Genomic DNA, 18,367 nt, shown 5'->3' with positions numbered 1-18,367 from the left:
TGTTTTATTCGTTTTCTTCATATGCGCTAGAAAGACAAAAGTTGAGGACATATGCATCGTGGTTATAACCAACATCCTATTTAGGACGACTGCAGGGTGAAGGACTCTCCTATTGACCATCACCCGCTCTTGTCCTGCGCTTCCCGAGTCTATTCTTTGCTCCAAATATTGTGTTTTTATCCTAGAATCTATATTATGACATTCACCTTCTTCTAGACTTCTAGACTTCTAGACGGGTCTAGACATTCTTCTAGACCCGTCTATGCATGTCTATTCTGTTACCCTGGTGGTCCAGCCTTTGTTAGTTCATCTCACGGTCAAAATTGCGAGGTTGAGAACTGCCTTATACGCGGTCCTGATGACAGTGTTCCTTGCACTTTCTTCGGTGCGGGAAAATTTGTGGCCCTGTAGGCGCTGCAATAGTGGTTGCATGAGTCTTATCATTCATTTTTCTCTTTCTTTGCTCTGCTCTCGGTTTGTGGTTTTGTTTGCGGGCAATTGATTAAAGTTTTGTTTTTGGCGATTGTGAGTTTGGCACTACTCCTTGTGTCTAGAGGAACGCCGAGCTTTCGTACTCGACAGTTCTCTGGGAGGAAATCCGTACATATTTTAGGGCGATTTTTAGCTTGGCCACGGGGCGCCATCTGTCGCTTGCCAAACCGAGTTTGCAGCGGAGACCGAACCCTGGAAATATTGAAAAGTATTTTGAAAACTTGTTTGATTAGACGATATAGAGTGGGCTTTATTTTAGTTCTTTTTTGCGTATAATCTATGCCTTCCGTGGTTTCTGAGAGACCGGCGTTAATCACTTGCCCCCTGCTTTAGTTAAGCCACGCAATGTTAGTGCCGGCATAAGTCCCGCTGGAAAACAGGCCGAGGTGGATCAGTGGGAAAGGCGCTGAGCTGCTGATCCAAAGGACGCGGGTTCAATTCCCGGCCGCGGCGGCCGTTTTCCCGATGGAAGCAGAAAAAAAGCCGCCCGCCCGCATCTTCCCATGGGGGGAACTCGAGTAAATGCGTCGCATAGGGGTGGTTGTATTGCGTGAAAGTTGCGTAATTGGGTAGTTTGTGGTTACCGTTTGGATGTGGGAAGTGTTTGGAATGCTTAACTTGTTGACGGTACTGTTGCTTCCATCGCTTATACTTCATCTGGAGCCAAACGAAAGGCAAGCAAAGACGCACTTGACTGAAGTTCGAACGCGCGCTCCGCCGCTTATATACACTGCGCGCGCTGTCGAGGGAGAGGAGTATGGGGGAGAGACGCGCGTGCGCGCACTTCCGTACACAAGCGCGCGACCTTTCCACGCCCCCCAACCACGCTGTTGTCACGCAGCTGTCACGCCGCTAGCAACGCCGCTATCACGTGTACACCTGCCGCTGTTGCTGAGCGCGACGAAGCGCACGGGGTAACTACCGCGCATGCGCGCGCAGACGCGTTCCCCCCGCACCGCCGCAGCTGTTGCTGAGAGCGACGAGGCGCACGGGGCAGCTACGGCGCATGCGCGTGCAGACGCACTCCTGCCGCACCGCCGCAGCTGTTGTTGAGAGCGAGGAGGGTACGGGGGAGAGGCGCGCACCTGCGCCTCGACGTGACGTCATAAGCTGCGGACGCCTATGGACGGAGGAGTTGGCGAGCATAAGAAATGCTCCGCATTTAAAACAAAAATGCCAGTGTGTCGAGATTTCGCCGCAAGTTCCTAAAGTGATCTAAATTCTTCCGGAGACATCCGCTACGGCGTGCCTCGTAGCCCACAGCTCCCTCTTCCCCGAGGACCCCCCCTTCCACCGAGCCCGGTTCGAGGCGCGCGGAACCTGTCCTTGGCGACTCGGTCTGGGCGATTCCGTCTGTGTTGGTCGGTTCACGAGTCGTTACTCTCGCGGCCACGATGACTGAGAACCCAGTGGCCTGCACGGGGACTCTGATCTCGGATTTTGTCTCGACCGGACGTCAGCAAGCTGGTCTTCCCGAGGCCGTGAGGACAGATATCGGAGCCTGGGTCCCTGCGGCAGGAGCGAGCGAAAGGAGCACACCTCCCCGCGAGCGACAGTCGTGCTGCCTGGCACGCACCCTGTGCTTGCCCCGCAGTAAATCCTCAACTTGGATAGCCGGAGTCTGGCTACCATGCGTGAGTGCTCGGATTCCGCTGGGCCTAGTCTACGGCTGGTAGTTGTTTCTCTAGCGGAGCTAGCCCGGGTTTTCTGTTATCCCGCATGTTAGTCCACAAACGGCAGAATGGGAAGGCAACCTACAGGTCAGAAACATAGTACGGGGGAAGCAGACGAGGAGGCGTTCTATCATTTGAAGAGAACGCAATTGGATGGACCTGAAGAAATGAATAAGGAGTCCATGAGTGCAATTAATGGGCTTCCACTCACAACCTCTATAATACATCTCCGATAACATGCCCAGCTGAAAACGTCGAATGAAATTTCTCCAACTCATCCGAGCCGACCTCCAGCAGGAACGCCGTGAAAGTCTCGCGGACATGAGCAGCTTTGAATGCTTACTGACCAATACGCCACCCAAACTGCAGCCATCAACCAGTGCAGCCCTCAAAATCTGCCAGATGTGGCTGCGGAGGTGGACGGGCGGTCACCAAGAAAGGTTACAGCACGCGATACGACCGTACAATGACGCACGCAATCACTCTGCAGTGGAACTACCGCCGCTACTTTCACGCAGGACCTATTCTCGCCGCTCGTGTGGCTCAAATCTTACCTTTTCCTAAAGGACCGGTTTACCTGTATTCTCCGGCTACTCGTTGTTTTCGTCTTATCGGGTCCAATCCTCTTGCTGCATCATCCCTGCTCGTTCTAACGACTCTACCATCCTCCTGGCACCGATACGACACGGCGGCAAGCTCTAGGATGACCCCACGGGGTTGTCTCCAAGCTCGGAGCCCTACCTTCGGCCGCTAGGCCTAGCACAGCTGCCACTGAGCTGCCTGCGAGCAAGACAAGGCGCTGCCATGTCCGCCGCTCTGGAACCGGAACGACTGACACAAAACATGCAGCTGCCAGGTGCATCTGCTGCCGCTGACGCTACTGCTGGTGCTAGTGACGACTTTCCGCCACTGATGGAGGTAGCGTCTCCGCTCCCGTTACCACCAGCCGACACGTCACCGAAGCGAACGGCAGACAAGACTACTGGTGTGCCAAAGGCAGCTACACTACCACCTGCTGCGAAGCGGGCTCGTGCACCGGGCAACACTCAGCAGCCTGCATCTTTATGGAGATAGGTTCGTCACCAACTCCCACAAAAATATGCGCGACGACTTCTACCCCACAGAACTCCTTTCCCCAAGCCCAGCACTCATCCAGATAAAAAGTTGCCATCAAGCCACGACAGCATTTCAATATTCTGAATCTTTCCACCAAGACCTTGCAGGCGTTGCTAGATAGCTGTCTCGGCACCAATAGATTCACTGGATATGCTTATCATCGACCAACAAACACGGTATCTGTGTGGGTGCCGACTCTGGACGCCCTGGCAAAGCTATGCTCACTGCAGCACATAGCTCTCACAACCGACACGATTCTACAAGTGCAAGCGTACCTGGTTTCAGGCACTGACATTCGCAGCTATGTCGTCGCGGGTGTAGACCCCGGCGAGAATCCGGAATACATTCGTGACAACATCAAATGTGACACACATCAAGTGCTTTTTGTACGGTATATGGGATCCGGACACACTTACCTCGTCACACTACGGGGCCCGCTTGATCCCCCAAACCACCTTTTCTACAATGGTTGTGTACTTCGACCTCGTCCATATAAAGCAGGGGTAGTGCACTGCTACCGTTGTTTTAGACAAGGTCACATCAGCATGTCTTGCCCGTTCCCAGCCCCGGATGCACGTGAAGACGCAATAGCCTCAACAGCCAAAATTCAAGTGCAGTCTCTGCTGCTCTCATGACCATGAGATCACCGATGAAGGCTGCCCCACCAAGAGTAAGGCAACGCGCGCTAAGCGTTGCTTTACCGATTCGATGGCTTGGTGGAAGAGGATGAGGATGCAATGGAGGAGGAAGCCGCAGAGCCTCCCTCGCCGCCAACATATCGAGACGTTGTTCGCCGTTCGTGCCATCGTCGGCAACCTGTTTCTGAGGTTCCTTCGTCCCAACGAGCTTGTTGCTCTGGACCAAAAGCTGGCCTTGCTACATGGTGAAATTACCAAACTCACCAAGCGCAAGTCCCAATTAACTCGCCGCCAGCAACGCTTACCTCAATCGTCCCAAGACCCTTCAAGTCCGCCTCGTCTTTTCTCCAAGCATCATCACAGCGCCCCATCCACGAATTCATTCCCTCACCGCTGGCTTCCTCTGAATTCACCCAACAAGAACTTCTCCAGTTTGTGGTGCACCAGCTACAGTCATTGGTATCTGTACTTGCTGCACAACTTCGCTAAACACTCCGTCAGTATGCCCGAACCGCAACAGTATATTGTACAGTGGAACTGTCGGGGTCTCTCTACGAAAATTGCAGAGATCCGTGAAAGGCTCCGTCTGGGCAAGCTCCATGCTTGGGCCTTCTTACTTCAGGAGTTCAAGTTCAAGTTTATTCAAGACAATATTGTACATTGCCTTGGGGGACATGGCTAGAGGCAAACCAGTTGCCTGACGGAGGCCACGCCACCCTCAGCAGCAGACGGTACGACAAAGCAAATAAAAAGTACAAGAAAAATTTACAAGGAAAAGAACGGTACGAGAAAAAGTACAAGAAAAAGAACGGCACGAGCATAGGCTACCTACCCCTGGAAAAACTTCACACAACGTTTTCACACACGAAAGTTGATCCTGCGCATTCACGGCCATGTCCTCCATGTTAGAGTGAACAGTTCACTTTATCCATGTTAGAGTGTACTAGACGTTTTAGAGTGGTCCGACCGGCCGTCCGGAGAGGTGCTCGTTTCGCGCAGAAAATAGCGGCGGCGCTGTAGTCAACAACAACTGAAAGCGGCGGCTGGCCGCGCGTACGGTCGCGTGCCCAGTCGGGCCAGGAAGCGCTGCTTCTTTACGCACGGAGCGCTCGAAATTTCTTCTGCGGGACGTCCAATTGCTTCAATATACTGTAGGTACAGTGGACTGTGGGTAACGAAAGGAATAATAAACGCTGCAGCTAATTTTGCATTAGTTTAGCCTTTCCCGCTCGACAACAACGAAAAAATTACGAATTTTTCTTAATTTAGTGCAACATTCTTAGCGGATTGTAAATAAAGTATTTGCATCGTCATTTTGGCTATTCTAACTTCCCATCAAAATTTATTTTGCGTGAAATTGCCTGATATGAACCAGTTCATGATTGCTTGATGAGTGTGTCCTTATCGTGCTGCTTGGTGGACATAATTGGTCGACACAAATGACATGGAAAAATATGAGGAGTGGGATGATGGCTTTTCAGAAGAATTTCTTATTTATTGTCTCGCACTTTACGCTCCGACTGCAGTTATGTGGGTTAATATCATAGGTTGTGTTTGTTTTTTTATTGCGTGAGTTGTTATTTAAGCAGTGGCCCGCTTGTGATTATATGGGGTCACCGTGGTGTTAATGCTGTCGCTTGTCCGAACAGAAAATTACACGCGCAAGGGAGATATCTTTTTAAATAAAAGAGGGATAGCCCAGCGGTTAGCTCAGTTGTCTATGCCCACAACATTCTATTAATTGCACAACCTTTCACCTGATTCGGTCAAGAAAGGAGTTCAATCAAATTGACACAAATTTAATTCACAAGTAGGCTGAGTGTATAATTAGACGCACATAAAACCAAAGCAAAGCATAGATAAGAAAATATATTGACCGCGGCAAAACTGAAATATAACACGGGAAATCATACACAAAGTCAAGAAAGCTAACATGGAGGTTCAAATAAACGGAACTAGAACAAAACACACATTGTGTTTTCATTTTCAATAGCCCAGCATATAAAATGTTACGCGGGAAATTATGCACAAAGTCTACACAGGTAACGGTTTAGGAATGACGCTAACAGGTAGATTTAAATTGACATTTTTGTCCAACGCATTTTCATAACTCGCCTGCGATCATTAGCGACGGCTAAGTTTAAGGTGTTGCTCCCGCCTTCGCATGTAATCATGTAATCACGAAACTTGTTTAAACCTTTTATATAGAAATGAATCCGTGTCAGAATGTATACAGAACCAACCAAATTTGCTGTCAAGGTCTCACTGTGCTGGTCACAACCAACGCCGTTAAGGTGTTTGTTGTGAATAAGGGCTGCAGCACATTCATAACGCTGTCATGGTGGAGCTCCTTGTCGCTGCAGCAACCGGTAAAAACGTCCTAGAGATCGCTAATAAACTTTAAAAAATGCACGGAAGGATTCAGAAGTCCCCCAAAATTACAAGAGGTAGTAAACACAGCGGCATCTTCCCCTGGCATGCAGGAAGCAGTATTCGGTCCTGCAGACTTGGCACTTCGTTTTTAGTACACACTTACTGACCAATTGCCTGCGACATAGCAGGTTAATAAAATAAGAAAGCCCACTTACGACAGCACAAGCACCAACGAACGTTAGGGGTATCTCAGAAGAAGGCTCTTAATATTTTCGTTCCAAATAGGAACGTAAAAAAAACAGCAAACTTTTTTCAGCCTATAGAATGTGCGCCCCGCCGCTTTTAAATGCAGAGCATTTCTTTAACTCACGATGTCACCCGGCGTTGGCGTGCCTCGGCGTCCGCAACAGCCGTTCCAGGTGCGCCCTCTCCCCCACTCCTCCTCTCCCGCATCACGCTACCCTCCTCGCTCTCAACAACAAGTCCGCACCCCTCCCCCTACACTATATAAAAAAATAATACTTACCCGCGCCTGGTTTCGATCCCACGACCCTGCGGGCGGAACGCAAGGTACATGGTGCTCTACCCTCTGCGCCACAAAGCCTAAACAGAATAGAATGCTACGAACGCGCCTTATATCATTGACTCATTCAAACTACGTCAAAAAGCTGCTGATACAACGCATTCACTACCGGTGGGCGGAACGCGAGGTACATGGTGCTCTTCCCACTGCGCCACAAAACCGACACAGAATGAAAGGCTACGAACGCGCCTTATATCCTTGACTCATTCAAACTATGTCAAGAAGCTGTTGATACAACGCATTCACTACCCCCAACTCCCCAAACACTAAACGTTAACGCAATACACCCACCCCCTATGCGACGCATTTACTCGAGTCCCCCTCGCGGGGAGATGGGCCCTTCTGTTTCACGCGCAGCTACAATGGGGAAATGGAAAACATTCCTGGTGCCTGTCCGTCAAATTAATCCCTCGTTAACTCGAACTCATGCTATCTCAGAATATCTTCTCGAAACTCTTTCTTACCGTGTGTTTACCTCCCATAGACCATACGCATTTGCCCGCTTTATCTCGAAACGTTTTTTTTTTTTCGAAGGACCACGGATATCTTGAAATACTTGCAGAGAGGACACAAGGCAAAGTCCGCTACAGGCAGCTGATAAGGTCCCCGTTCGAATGCTTACTCCCACTACGCACCGAATGCGGCCGTGAAGTGCAAGTTTAATTACGCGGACTACGCGTCCCCGTCACCGGAATGCTGTCTGGCGCGTACATCATGAGATAGCTGTGAACGACGCAGCTGATCATGCAGAGGAGGAGGAGCCCCCAGAAGTGACTACGACGGCAGATACAACATACAACGGCAGATACAACATAGATGCTGCGTCGGCTTCGTAGCAAGGTAGAATGTAGCGGTGGCGACCGCCAATTCATGCGATGCATTGAGGAGCTCGAGTAGGCTTTTCTGGTATGCAGATGCGAACGCGACACAGCCGAGCGCAACACAGTGCTTTCTTGTGCAATAATAAAAGTTTCTTTTTTCTGCGAATTATTTTGCCTTTATAATGAAATCTCCCCTGTGTAATAGTGCTCTTGTTAGAAGCCCTAGCTGCTATTTCAGGGACCTAGCTACAAATTTCCTGCATTTGACTTAACTCGAAACTCCGCGGTCATCTCAAAATTTTAAGCTAATTTTACGACTTTGAGTTAATGAGAGATTACTGTAGATCAACAACGTTTTCAGAATACGCATCAAAACACGAGAAAGTATTTGGGGGGGAGGGGGGTTAGATAAATGTTGGTTCGTACTAGTTTAAAGTTTGCTCAAGCGGAGTCATAACGGTTTGCGTCTACATTCTAAATCACCAAAGTAGATTTAGCTGACCAAAGGTGCAGGTTTGATTCCCGGCCGCGGCAGCCGCTCTTGTGATGGAGGATAAAAGCGAAAAACGCTCGTGTCTTCGAGATGTCGGCGCATAATAAAGATCCCCAAATGGTCAAAATTAATCCGGAGCCCTCCACTACCGCTTGCCTCATCGCCTGTGTAGCTTCGGCGCGTTAAACTTCATAATCCAAACTAAATCAGCTGAGCAAGCGCAAAACCAAGGTACCTTGGCAAAACACTGCAGCGAGCAAAGCAAATCGTGCCGCGCGCATGTGCCGGGGAGCGTCGGCTGTTCAGTTGAGCTATACCGGTTTTATTTTCTGCGCGAAAGTCGACCCGGCGGAGCAATGGGAGAGGCCGCCGCTCGGGCCACTCTAAAACTTCTAGTACACTCTATCCATGTTCACGGCAACGGAGGCTGCCATGATGAAATTCCCAAGTTGCCAGGTGAATACCCATTACTGCCGCCAACTCTAGTAGGCAAAGACAGCGAGCAACGGTGTGAGGGTGGGATCATGGCTGCGCTCGGGTTTAGCACGGTTTCAAGCACGGCTGGCCGGGCAGCTTTTCCTCTAGAGTCAGTAGTATTAAATCTATGATCTCGGTGGACATTCAGGCTCGATTGGATCTTCCGTCTTGGTGGATCGTTCATCTCGCTGATCACGTGACCGATTGTAACTTCCTACTCGTCGGTGGATCTACCGTGTCGTTGAACATTTAGGCCACAAGTGTGGCGCCCAGTACCTGCCTGGGTTTCGCGACGGCGGAGGCGTAGACGTCTGTCGCCGTCCAGGTAACCGAGTGAGCGAACGATGCAGCGAAAGTAGAAAGAAAACGGAGGAACGTCTGGTGAAAGTGTGAGAGGGTCGCGGCAGGCAGGCCTATAGCGTAAACTCTCTCACTCTCTCCCCTTCGCCCTTTCCCCAGTCGCTGCTCCGTTCGCGACTCAGCCGAACCACGTGACATTTGCGTGGGAGGTTCAAACATGATTTGCAACAACATGCTCGCCGGCGGCAGCGACGCGCTGCAGAGTAGCGCGAGCCGCTGTGCGTTCGCTGATCACGCCATCACTTCCTGAGACGCAGCAGCTATGCGCCGGGACCGAGAAGTCTGCGGTTCGCGCTGGGCACAAATTTCGCATTATGGAGTAAAGCAATCTTCAGTGCGTTTTCTTTAGCAAGTGTCTGCTTCGCGTAATGTGCACTAACGCTCAGCATGTATACGTATTCGTAAAGTACCAGTAAAATTTTGTCAATTCTGTGCCGATTGCTTGGAAAATTTTGGTCGCCTGCTCGGCAGCTATCCAGCTCGCAGACTATCATTTTTTCACTGTGTGGTGGCGACGGCGTAGATTCACTGGCTCACGGAGAGCTGTGACAGCGATATCGTTTCTTCGTTACGGTGAAAGCCACCGGCAGCGAAGAAACAAAGGGCGCATATCACTTCGCCCTCCACACTTCACACTAAGAAAAAAGGGCGTGGTAGTTTCTACCTTAAAGGGACACTGAAGTGATATGTAAACATTGCGGGATTACTAGCGCAAATTGTAGTCCGGAGTCCCCAGGCCATGTTTCGACCACTCTAGGCGCGTTTACGCGATTTTATTTAGTAGAAAACTAATTCGAAAACGCTGTCCTCCTCTCTTTACGCTCGCCCATTTTCTGTGGCGTTTTCGTGTGACGTCAGGAGGGGATGAGCTGGCAATTGGCTGCGCCACGGCTGCGCTACTGCACGGCTCCCCGGCCGACAGAGTCAGTCGGCCCAGCGTTTCGTCCGCCGGCCGCCGGCGGGTCGTCGCAATCAAGGAGGTTAAAAAAAAATTGCTTGGTCGCAATTCGTTCGCTTAGTTGAAACGAAGCCAGGACACGTTTGTAAATGGAAGAATGTGCCTTTCTTCACTTGGTTTGTTTGTACACTGTATCTAGCTCCAAGTCAAGGTCGCTTCACACAAGCGCTGCACATGCGACGCCTCGCTGACTGGTACGCCAGTAGGAAAATATAAGGCCTCTTGAAGGCGGGAGAAGAGTCAGCGAAGTCAATATAGGTACTAAGCAAATAAAATCAACTGATATTTTTACCGTACAGCGTAAAACTAGGGCGCGGGAAGAACTTTTTTGCGCTGGGCGAACAAGCACAGCGGTCAGCAGCACGACTACGCATCTGCGAACGCTTTTCCGTCTACGAAATGCAATTGCTAGACGTGAGCTACTGTGGAAACTCGGGCGACGCTTACTGCACGATCGCAGTACAACAAATAGTCACCTAAGCGGCTTGAAATGCCAAAACTAAATAAAAGTATAAACCGGTTGTACAATATATACCCTATATTAGGAAAGCTTCCGCGTCCCGCTCCGTAGCCTAGCAGTCTGGGGCGCTAGGAATTCACCGGAAATGTTTTGCGAGTCACAAGTTCGAATCCCCGCGGGTACGTGCTTTTTTTTTTGTTAGTTAACTTTTTTGTTTTCCGCCGATGTTTTCTATATTGAGTTCACCTTTTTTGGGGCCGCAACGTTCATGCCTACACGAACTAGTTCACAAAACGCGCGCAGGCTGGCACTGGCGCGCTAGCGAGTTCTCGTTGGCGTGCTGTTGCCATAAGCACCGACTGCTTGCAGGCAGTGGGCACAGGCCAGAATGAACAGACCCTTGGCCTGGTGCGAACACGCTTTTTACGATACAGGCATGAGGGAGGCAAGCTCCAAATATGGGGGAAAAGCGCATGACATTTGGGCGTCTGCGGGTACGCGGAGGGCGTTCATGCACTGCGTAGGTCTCGGCTAGTGAATGCTACGACTACAAGCCGTCCTGGGAGGCTTATCTTGTGCATTTTACAGCCGACAACATGGCAGAAGCGCGGTACGATGATTACTGAGATATTGAGAATGCCCATCCAACAAAGCCATTGGTTATGTTTTACAGAACCGAAACCGAAACTTGTGTGATTGCTAACCTTGGGCATCGTCCAATCACGGCGCCCCTCCTCCCAACGTCACAGCTTTAGTTGGTGCGGCCGCCGCAAACCGCGCATTGTAGTTTTTCTTCTTTCGCGCTTTGTAAAATAATTACCGATTTGTCAACCGGATAAACGATGAAAAGTGTGCTAATTTGAGCCAGTCTACGCAGTGCAAGCAAAAACGGGAGCTTGACAAATTCACTTCAGTGTCCCTTTAAGGGTTAAACAGGAATGTGTTATATGTTGTTCCATTGTAACGCTGATTGCAGAGCGCGCAAGTAGGAACAATGAGCTTGTTGTTTGTTTCAAATAACCCACAGCAATGTGTAAGCCTCAGCTGTGTTTTGTTTTTTTTGTCAAATGGAACTCGTGCAATTGCAACCTTTTATTAGTTTCCGGTTTTTTAAGGAGCCGTAGAATAGCTCGAAGAAGGAAAAAAAACGTGTAACGGAACAGTACGGCGCGCATCTTCGAGTAACGACACTCATTACCTCGCCTTTGCTCCTTTAGCGAAGAGCGCACCGCTGGTCTGGCAACCATTCAGGATCGCCGCCCGAAATGCTACTGCATGGAGGAAAGATGTGACACTGAATGGGTCCTTTTGTTGTTGGTAACTGATGCATCAATATGCTGCTGTCCGTGCTCGTTGATGAAAAAAGGGGCAGTTTAGTATCATCACTGCCCTCTTTTAACTTTGAGCGTGAGTAGAAAGCGTCCACAAATGCGGTGGTAAGGTTGAACTGGGCGCAGGCGAGTCTCACCCAGCAAGCATGCAGCGGCTACTACAGAATATCGGCAAAACATACGGCTGGAGAACCGTGCGTTTGCCTGGCGAGCACATAGCGATAAAAAAAACAGTGAGAGGGCAAGGATGCACCGCACTGCAGGGGCGATGTTGCACAGAGTCGTCGTGTACGCCTGACCGGCGAAAGCCACTGTGCAACGAAGAATGGTTTCGTTATCGGCGTCAGCGTCGACGGCAGATCGCAGACGACAGGGGAGAATGTATGCTTCCCCGTTTCGGTGTTTCGTAGAGGCCGTACAGAGGGCGCTACGTGTAATGAGCTAAAGGGAGAAACTCGCTGGTCCGAGGGAGAAGACTCGCGATGTCCTCCCTTTTTTATACCCTTTTTTCTTCGAGTGTGGGTCCGACCAAGGGTCCAAAACTGCCCTCAGTTTAACTCTTGGGTGGTCTGGCATACACAAAGATGTAAGGAGAATCTGCCTTTGCACTGTGAAGTTTGGATAGATGCAGATGATATGTTTGATGCCTTCTGTTTCATGGGGTTCAGGACAGAGTGGTGAAGAATCCTGCTGAATTTTGCAGAGGAAATGCCGCGTGTATGCCACGGTTAAACATAGGTGGTGCAATACCGCTTCCTCACGATTTCTGAGCCCAGGGGGCATTTTGAAGCTGCATTTGGGGTCAATGAGATGCAGAGGCGCGTCATGAAGTCTTTTGTCTGTGTAAATGTACCGCTGTGTTCTCCAGGCAATTGAGGATGCATGGGTTGCCCCATCCTTTCTTGTAAAAGGAATGGGCAGCGGTGGAACAGAGGGGCTGTGGACCGATGGGAGGCATTATTAGCTGCAACGTTTCCGGCGACCTCGCTGTGAGCAGGAAGCCATTGCAGTTCTACGCCGGCCGCTTTTGTGTTGCTTGGAGGTGCAGATAGTGTATCTTCCATGTCATCTCATTTTTCATTCGGGATGCTAAGCGCACTAGAGCGTATCGGGAATCAGTCAAAAAGGTCTATTTTACTGTGTGGCTGCTTTAAGATGTAGTGAAAAGCAGCCTGCAGCCTAGAGAACTCTGTAGCCATCGTTGATGTATTGTGGCTAGATGGGGCGCAAATGGTGGTTCGCGACGAGGGAATCCAATTCCCAAACTCCGAAGAGGTACCCGTCACTGATCCATCCGTGTACGCATGCGGATGGGCTCTATAGTTGGTATTAATGACCTCCAAGGCAAAAAATTTCGAATCTGTGGCCGGTATGTGTGCCTTCAGCTTGAATCCAAGTACAGTGGTTGTGATTTTCATGGGAGGGAACATCCACGGTGGGTGAAGAAAAGAAAGCCTGGTAATGTGGAGATAGGACCTCCTGCACCCTGGACACGTAGACCGCTGCTAGTGGATGCCCTAACTGTCAAACTCTTACCTAAGACTTACGGGTTTTCTCCTTGTAACTATGTAGAAGCACTTGCTTGGTGTTCTCAATTTTTATTGGCATGTGGGTGTTGGAACTGTTCCACCGTACTGTAGCATCGCAGACGACACATCACTGTGAACGCAGCCGTTGTTGAAAACTGCGCAAAAAAAGGCGGCACTTTCGCCCGATGCAGCGGGATATCGCGCACGATACCTGAATAGGTAGGTTGGACTGTCGTGCGCACGTCAAAAAATATGTACTGATGCGGAGTGCACTTGCGTCGTAAACGAGGGTGCTCCATGCTTGTCGCAGCGCATTCACCTGGAAGCGTACTTTGGTCATGGTTTTCTTGGCCCTCAGAGGCGTTCATACGTATCGTCGTTTGAAGATTCAGATTGATACAGACATTCACAGAGCTCGTCGTGCGTGTTGGCCGTATTTAGCCACTGCCATATTCAGCTATATATGGCAGCCATATTTAGCCATTGCCAAAACATGCCCTGACCACGACTAAAATTTTGCTAGTCATGCGCTAGTTAATCACCGCTACTAAACCTTAATCATGATTTCTCAATACGAGCAACGCTAGTAGGGGCTACTAAGGGTGGTCTCGTGCAATACTTAGTCAGTGACGTAGGATAGTCGGCAGCTAGTCAGGCGCTAGCAAGGGGACGTGAATACTAGCCCTGGTGTCTCAGTTTTCTCGAACTCCTCTGCAAATAGGTGGCGACTTCGACGCCCGCAGCACCACTTGGGTTGCCCTTCTACGGGTGGCCTGGGGACCAGTGACGGTCCCAAGGGGGGGGGGGGGGGCGAAGGGGGCGATCGCCCCCTTCCCCAAAGAGGTCCTCAGCTTCTCATTTTTTTTTCGAAGCATTCTACAATTGCGCGAGGTTAAATCCCACTTGCGCGAGGTCGCAAACGTGTTGTGACCGTCAGAAATGCGGGCTCGAATCAGCCGTTGCACCGCCTACGGGGAGTCAAAAACCAATGTGTCGCTAAGTGATTTGTGCGCAAGCGGGTTACACCACATACGCGCACACGCCGGCATGGTTGTCACCTCCGCCGCAGAACTGGCGCAAGGAGAGGTGCGGTTCTTATTCGCCCCCACAAAAAAAAAAAACGCTCCCCTCCCTAAAAAAAATCCCCCCCCCCGCCCCCAAAAAACAATCTCTGGGACCGCTACTGCCGGGGACGCGGCTGGAAACCACGGTTTACGATTGTGGGCTTCAACTTCTTCCCAGCTGAAAAAAACCATTGGCCGACCAATTGGTCCAATTTGCCACCCAATGGGTCCAAATGGAATCCCAATGGGTCCAAATGGAAACCTAATGGGTCCAATTGGACCTATTGGAGCGATCCGAATCGGGCCCATTGGCTCGATTAGGATGGCCAGTTGGGCCAATTGGACCCATTGGCTCCAACTATAAAGTTAATACTACTGACTGCTCCAACATGATGACCCAATCGGGGAGCCATTTTGGATAGTATTTGGATAGTATTCAATTACGACATCAATTGGCTGAAATTTAATTCTCTCTCTCTCTCTCACTTAATTTGAAACCTTCAGAAATGTTCAGAACTTCAACCTTTACAAATGTATATTTATGAGGCAATTAATTTTGATATTACAATCAGCAATTCAAAATAAAGTCCTTAAAAAAACATAAACAAACACTAATGAAAACTTTCCGACACGAGTAGCAAAATTGTTTTGAAATAAAACCCCGATCCAATCCAATCGAATCCAATCCATAGACGGACAGTGGACAAGTGGTATTCAACGTGGTGTTGGCGGTGTAGGTTGTAGGCGTGTTGGTCGGTTGCACACGCAGTCTTCTCTGAATGCATTGGAAATGTAAGGTGGTCTGCAAGAGTGTGAGAAGTGGCAGTGTGTTTCAAGATGCATCTTTACGCCATAGAGTTAATACTACTGACTCCTTTACGCTGAACGCCGCTAAGCCTCGCACCGAAGGAAGCGTGTCTGTTTATGTGAGTATACTGTTTATATGTGAGTTTTCCTTGCCATTTTCACTCCTCATAGCGTGAGCGGTGTTATTAAGAATTAATTTGTCTGTATATTTATGAGGCAATTAATTTTGATATTACAATCAGCAATTCAAAATAAACTCCTTAAAAATATTTCAGGGCTGTTCATGTTACGATTGACGGGTTCACGACATCGCCGCGCAACGCAGTTCGCCATGCACGGGACGTTGTTGAAGAGGTGAGCTCACGCCACTCAACATTTCAGTGCCTTGTTGTTTTAATGCGCGAAACTGCGGTTTATTATAAAGTTAACCCATTGTTCGCTTTTGCCACTCACTTTGTGAAGGTCCAGCCAGCCTGCGGCGAGCGGAGCACGGCATGGACAATGGCCTGTGAAAAATTGCTTAAACGACGAACTGTCTGCATGCTGTGTATACAAACAGAGCAATAAAGATATTCATTCATTCCAAGAGTTCTTGTATTTGTGATACAGGTAACCAGCGCACTGCAGCGGCAGCTCAGATGGAGTGGCTGCGGCAGTGGGATAAACCAACTAAAAGTGCAACAAGTTGGCGGCCAATGGGAAGACCTATTGGCGTTCCAATGGGTCGGCCAATAGGTCGTCCAATTGGACGGCCAATGGGTCGCCCAATTGGCCGGCCAATGGGTGCCTAAAACATTATTGGCCGACCAATTGGTCGACCAATTGGACGACCTATTGGAACGCCAATGGGTCGGCCAATGGTTTTTTTCGGCTGGGTTAACTACTCTACTCCGGTTACCTGCATTGGCCTCCATCCTTCCCAGCATGCCAGCTACCCGGATCTCACCACTGCATCTTACGGCATCGTTCGCCAATGGGCCCCCTATACTCCACAGCGTGGGGTAGTGACTATTTCCCTATGTTTCCCTACGTTTACTGCACGGTAAACGCTTTCGCAGACGCCCACGTCTCACATATACGGACTGGGGGCCTTCCGCGCAGGTCCGATAACTCTCGCAGGTCCGATAACTCTCTCGACGCTTGTGAATACCATTCAAAAGGTTCGGGATAGTGCGCTTGAAGATGTTGAATGCGACTCCGCTACATATTTTCTCAACGCTTATATGGCGCCATGTGGAAACGGGTGCATAGTCTCACTGCCTGGTAGACCAACAACGGGAAACGCAATTCAGATCCTGTAAAGCTACGGCGCCAGTACACGTTGATCTGACAGTACCAGCGAGTACTTTAAACTGATAACTGGCACCGCCTCTGCTTGGTAACACCTTCGAAATATTGGTGATTCCATCATTTTCACGGTTTTGACCTTGTTAGTGACTACTGGGCCACGGGTGAAGTTCCAGAAGAACTCAAACTCACTCTAATTCATCCGATACGAAAACCGAACAAGTATTCCACTAACATCTCCCATCTCCGACCGATCCCCGAACCCCGGTGATTTGTAAACTCATAGTACACGTCATTAAAAATCGTCTTCAGCATCATCTCCTGTACACCTTACCATTTTTTCATCCGGTGCAGGCGGGTTTCCGCCCAAATCTGCGTCCCCATGACTTTCTTTGGCTGTTACGCTGAGTCTCGAATCGCTCCTCCCGGGCGGGTAACCCTGACTACATCCTTGCAACTCCTTGCAACTGCCATGCGCAAGGCATTCTATCGCGTTAGTCAGGCTGCTATTCTCGAGGGTTATCGCAAGCATTCTCTAGTCAGAGGGCCCAAAACTGGGTGCGTAAATTTCCTTGAGAACCGTCCCATTCGTCTCAGCAGCACGTACCCGGGATGGAGCCTCGGGATGGGGGCGTGCCCCAGGGCTCCATATATACTGGGGCCCGTGCTTTTCAACCTGATCATGACCCGCGTTGCTCGTACTCTGGAATGGGGCTCTGCCCCTCGCTTTGCTATATACGCCGATGATCTCACGGCTCGGACAGAAGCCGCTGACTTTCCCGATCTGGATCACTTGCTGGACGAACTTCACGTGCCGCTAACAGCCTCAATGATATCATTCCGACTCTGGGCCTTGAGCTTGCCCCTGAAAAGATGGAATTTCTCCATGTTCATGGAAATCATCAGCTCCCACCAGATATGCGCAAGGTCATCTGCCTCGGCGACACGCCGGTTTACTCTAAAAGCGGGCAAATTCGCATTTTAAGAGTCCTGTTGTCCAGGAACAACAGCGCTAAGTGTTGTATCAGCCAATTTAAGCGGAACCGTGAACACATGCTTCTTCTAATTTCGCGTATGCCGAACAAGTACGACGGAGCATGCCAGTCAGCCTGCCCTATACCCTCACTCGAGCAGTAACGATGAGCCGACTTCCGTATAACGCTCCTGTCTACGAGCTAAACAACGAGTACATGAAGCCTCTTCACGTTCTTTAACCGGCTGTTCTTCTCAAATTACCTACCCTCTGCGCCATACCCTCACGGATGTCCTTAATCAATTATCCCCGATACACCCACTCGAACTTCTCCTCGAGGAAACTCAACACTGCACGAGGTTCGCCGTTCCTCGACGTGGCAAGACGCGGCTCTTAGGGCCTGCAACTCACAAATTGCGCTCTCTCCAGCCCTACCGCAACCTCCCCCTCCCTCATGGGAACGCCTTCTAGGGGTTGCCAATCTGCAACGCATAGGCGTCCCAAGATCTCGATCCAGGGTTTGTCATCATGCTGTTTTCTCGCACTCTGGCGGCTACTTCCTGATGGAGACTATAGAGATGCGAGCGTGTCTGCTTGCCTCATGGGACTGCCCTGGAGATGTCCGGATTACCAAGTTCAGACAGCGCTCGCACTCGACAAACATCCACTACTTCTATAACGGACGCCGAGCTACATGCCATCCTCACAGCCCTCAAACACTTTCCCTACGAGATGGCTGTCCTATTACCATCCCGCATTCGGTGGCTGACTGTCTCCCAAATGGCGCTACATGAGCTCCGAAAAACGTTCTTTCATTACCCTCTGGTTCATCAGATTCAACATTAGTCCGCTTTCTCGCAATCGTGCCTCTGTGCGTGTTGCGTGGATACCGCGACACATTGTGCAGGGTTCTGGCAACCAGGCTGCCCATC

General features: G+C 50.1%; 1 protein-coding gene and 1 long non-coding RNA gene across 2 annotated transcripts in view; both read left to right on the top strand.

Moving 5' to 3' along the window:
• LOC144162418 (uncharacterized) overlaps positions 1-18,367 on the top strand; it is a 63,288-nt gene that overhangs the window by 30,664 nt on the left and 14,257 nt on the right. The window lies entirely within an intron of this gene.
• LOC144161871 (uncharacterized) lies at positions 15,243-15,761 on the top strand. Its single transcript, XR_013320511.1, has 3 exons — positions 15,243-15,294; positions 15,451-15,529; positions 15,638-15,761. It is a non-coding gene; the product is annotated as an uncharacterized LOC144161871 (long non-coding RNA).

This window comes from Haemaphysalis longicornis, unplaced genomic scaffold (genome assembly GCF_048455015.1).
Source record: "Haemaphysalis longicornis isolate Haplotype H1 unplaced genomic scaffold, Haemaphysalis longicornis Haplotype H1 scaffold_12, whole genome shotgun sequence".
Taxonomy (NCBI): domain Eukaryota; kingdom Metazoa; phylum Arthropoda; class Arachnida; order Ixodida; family Ixodidae; genus Haemaphysalis; species Haemaphysalis longicornis.
This window is presented reverse-complemented; position numbering and strand designations above follow the sequence as displayed.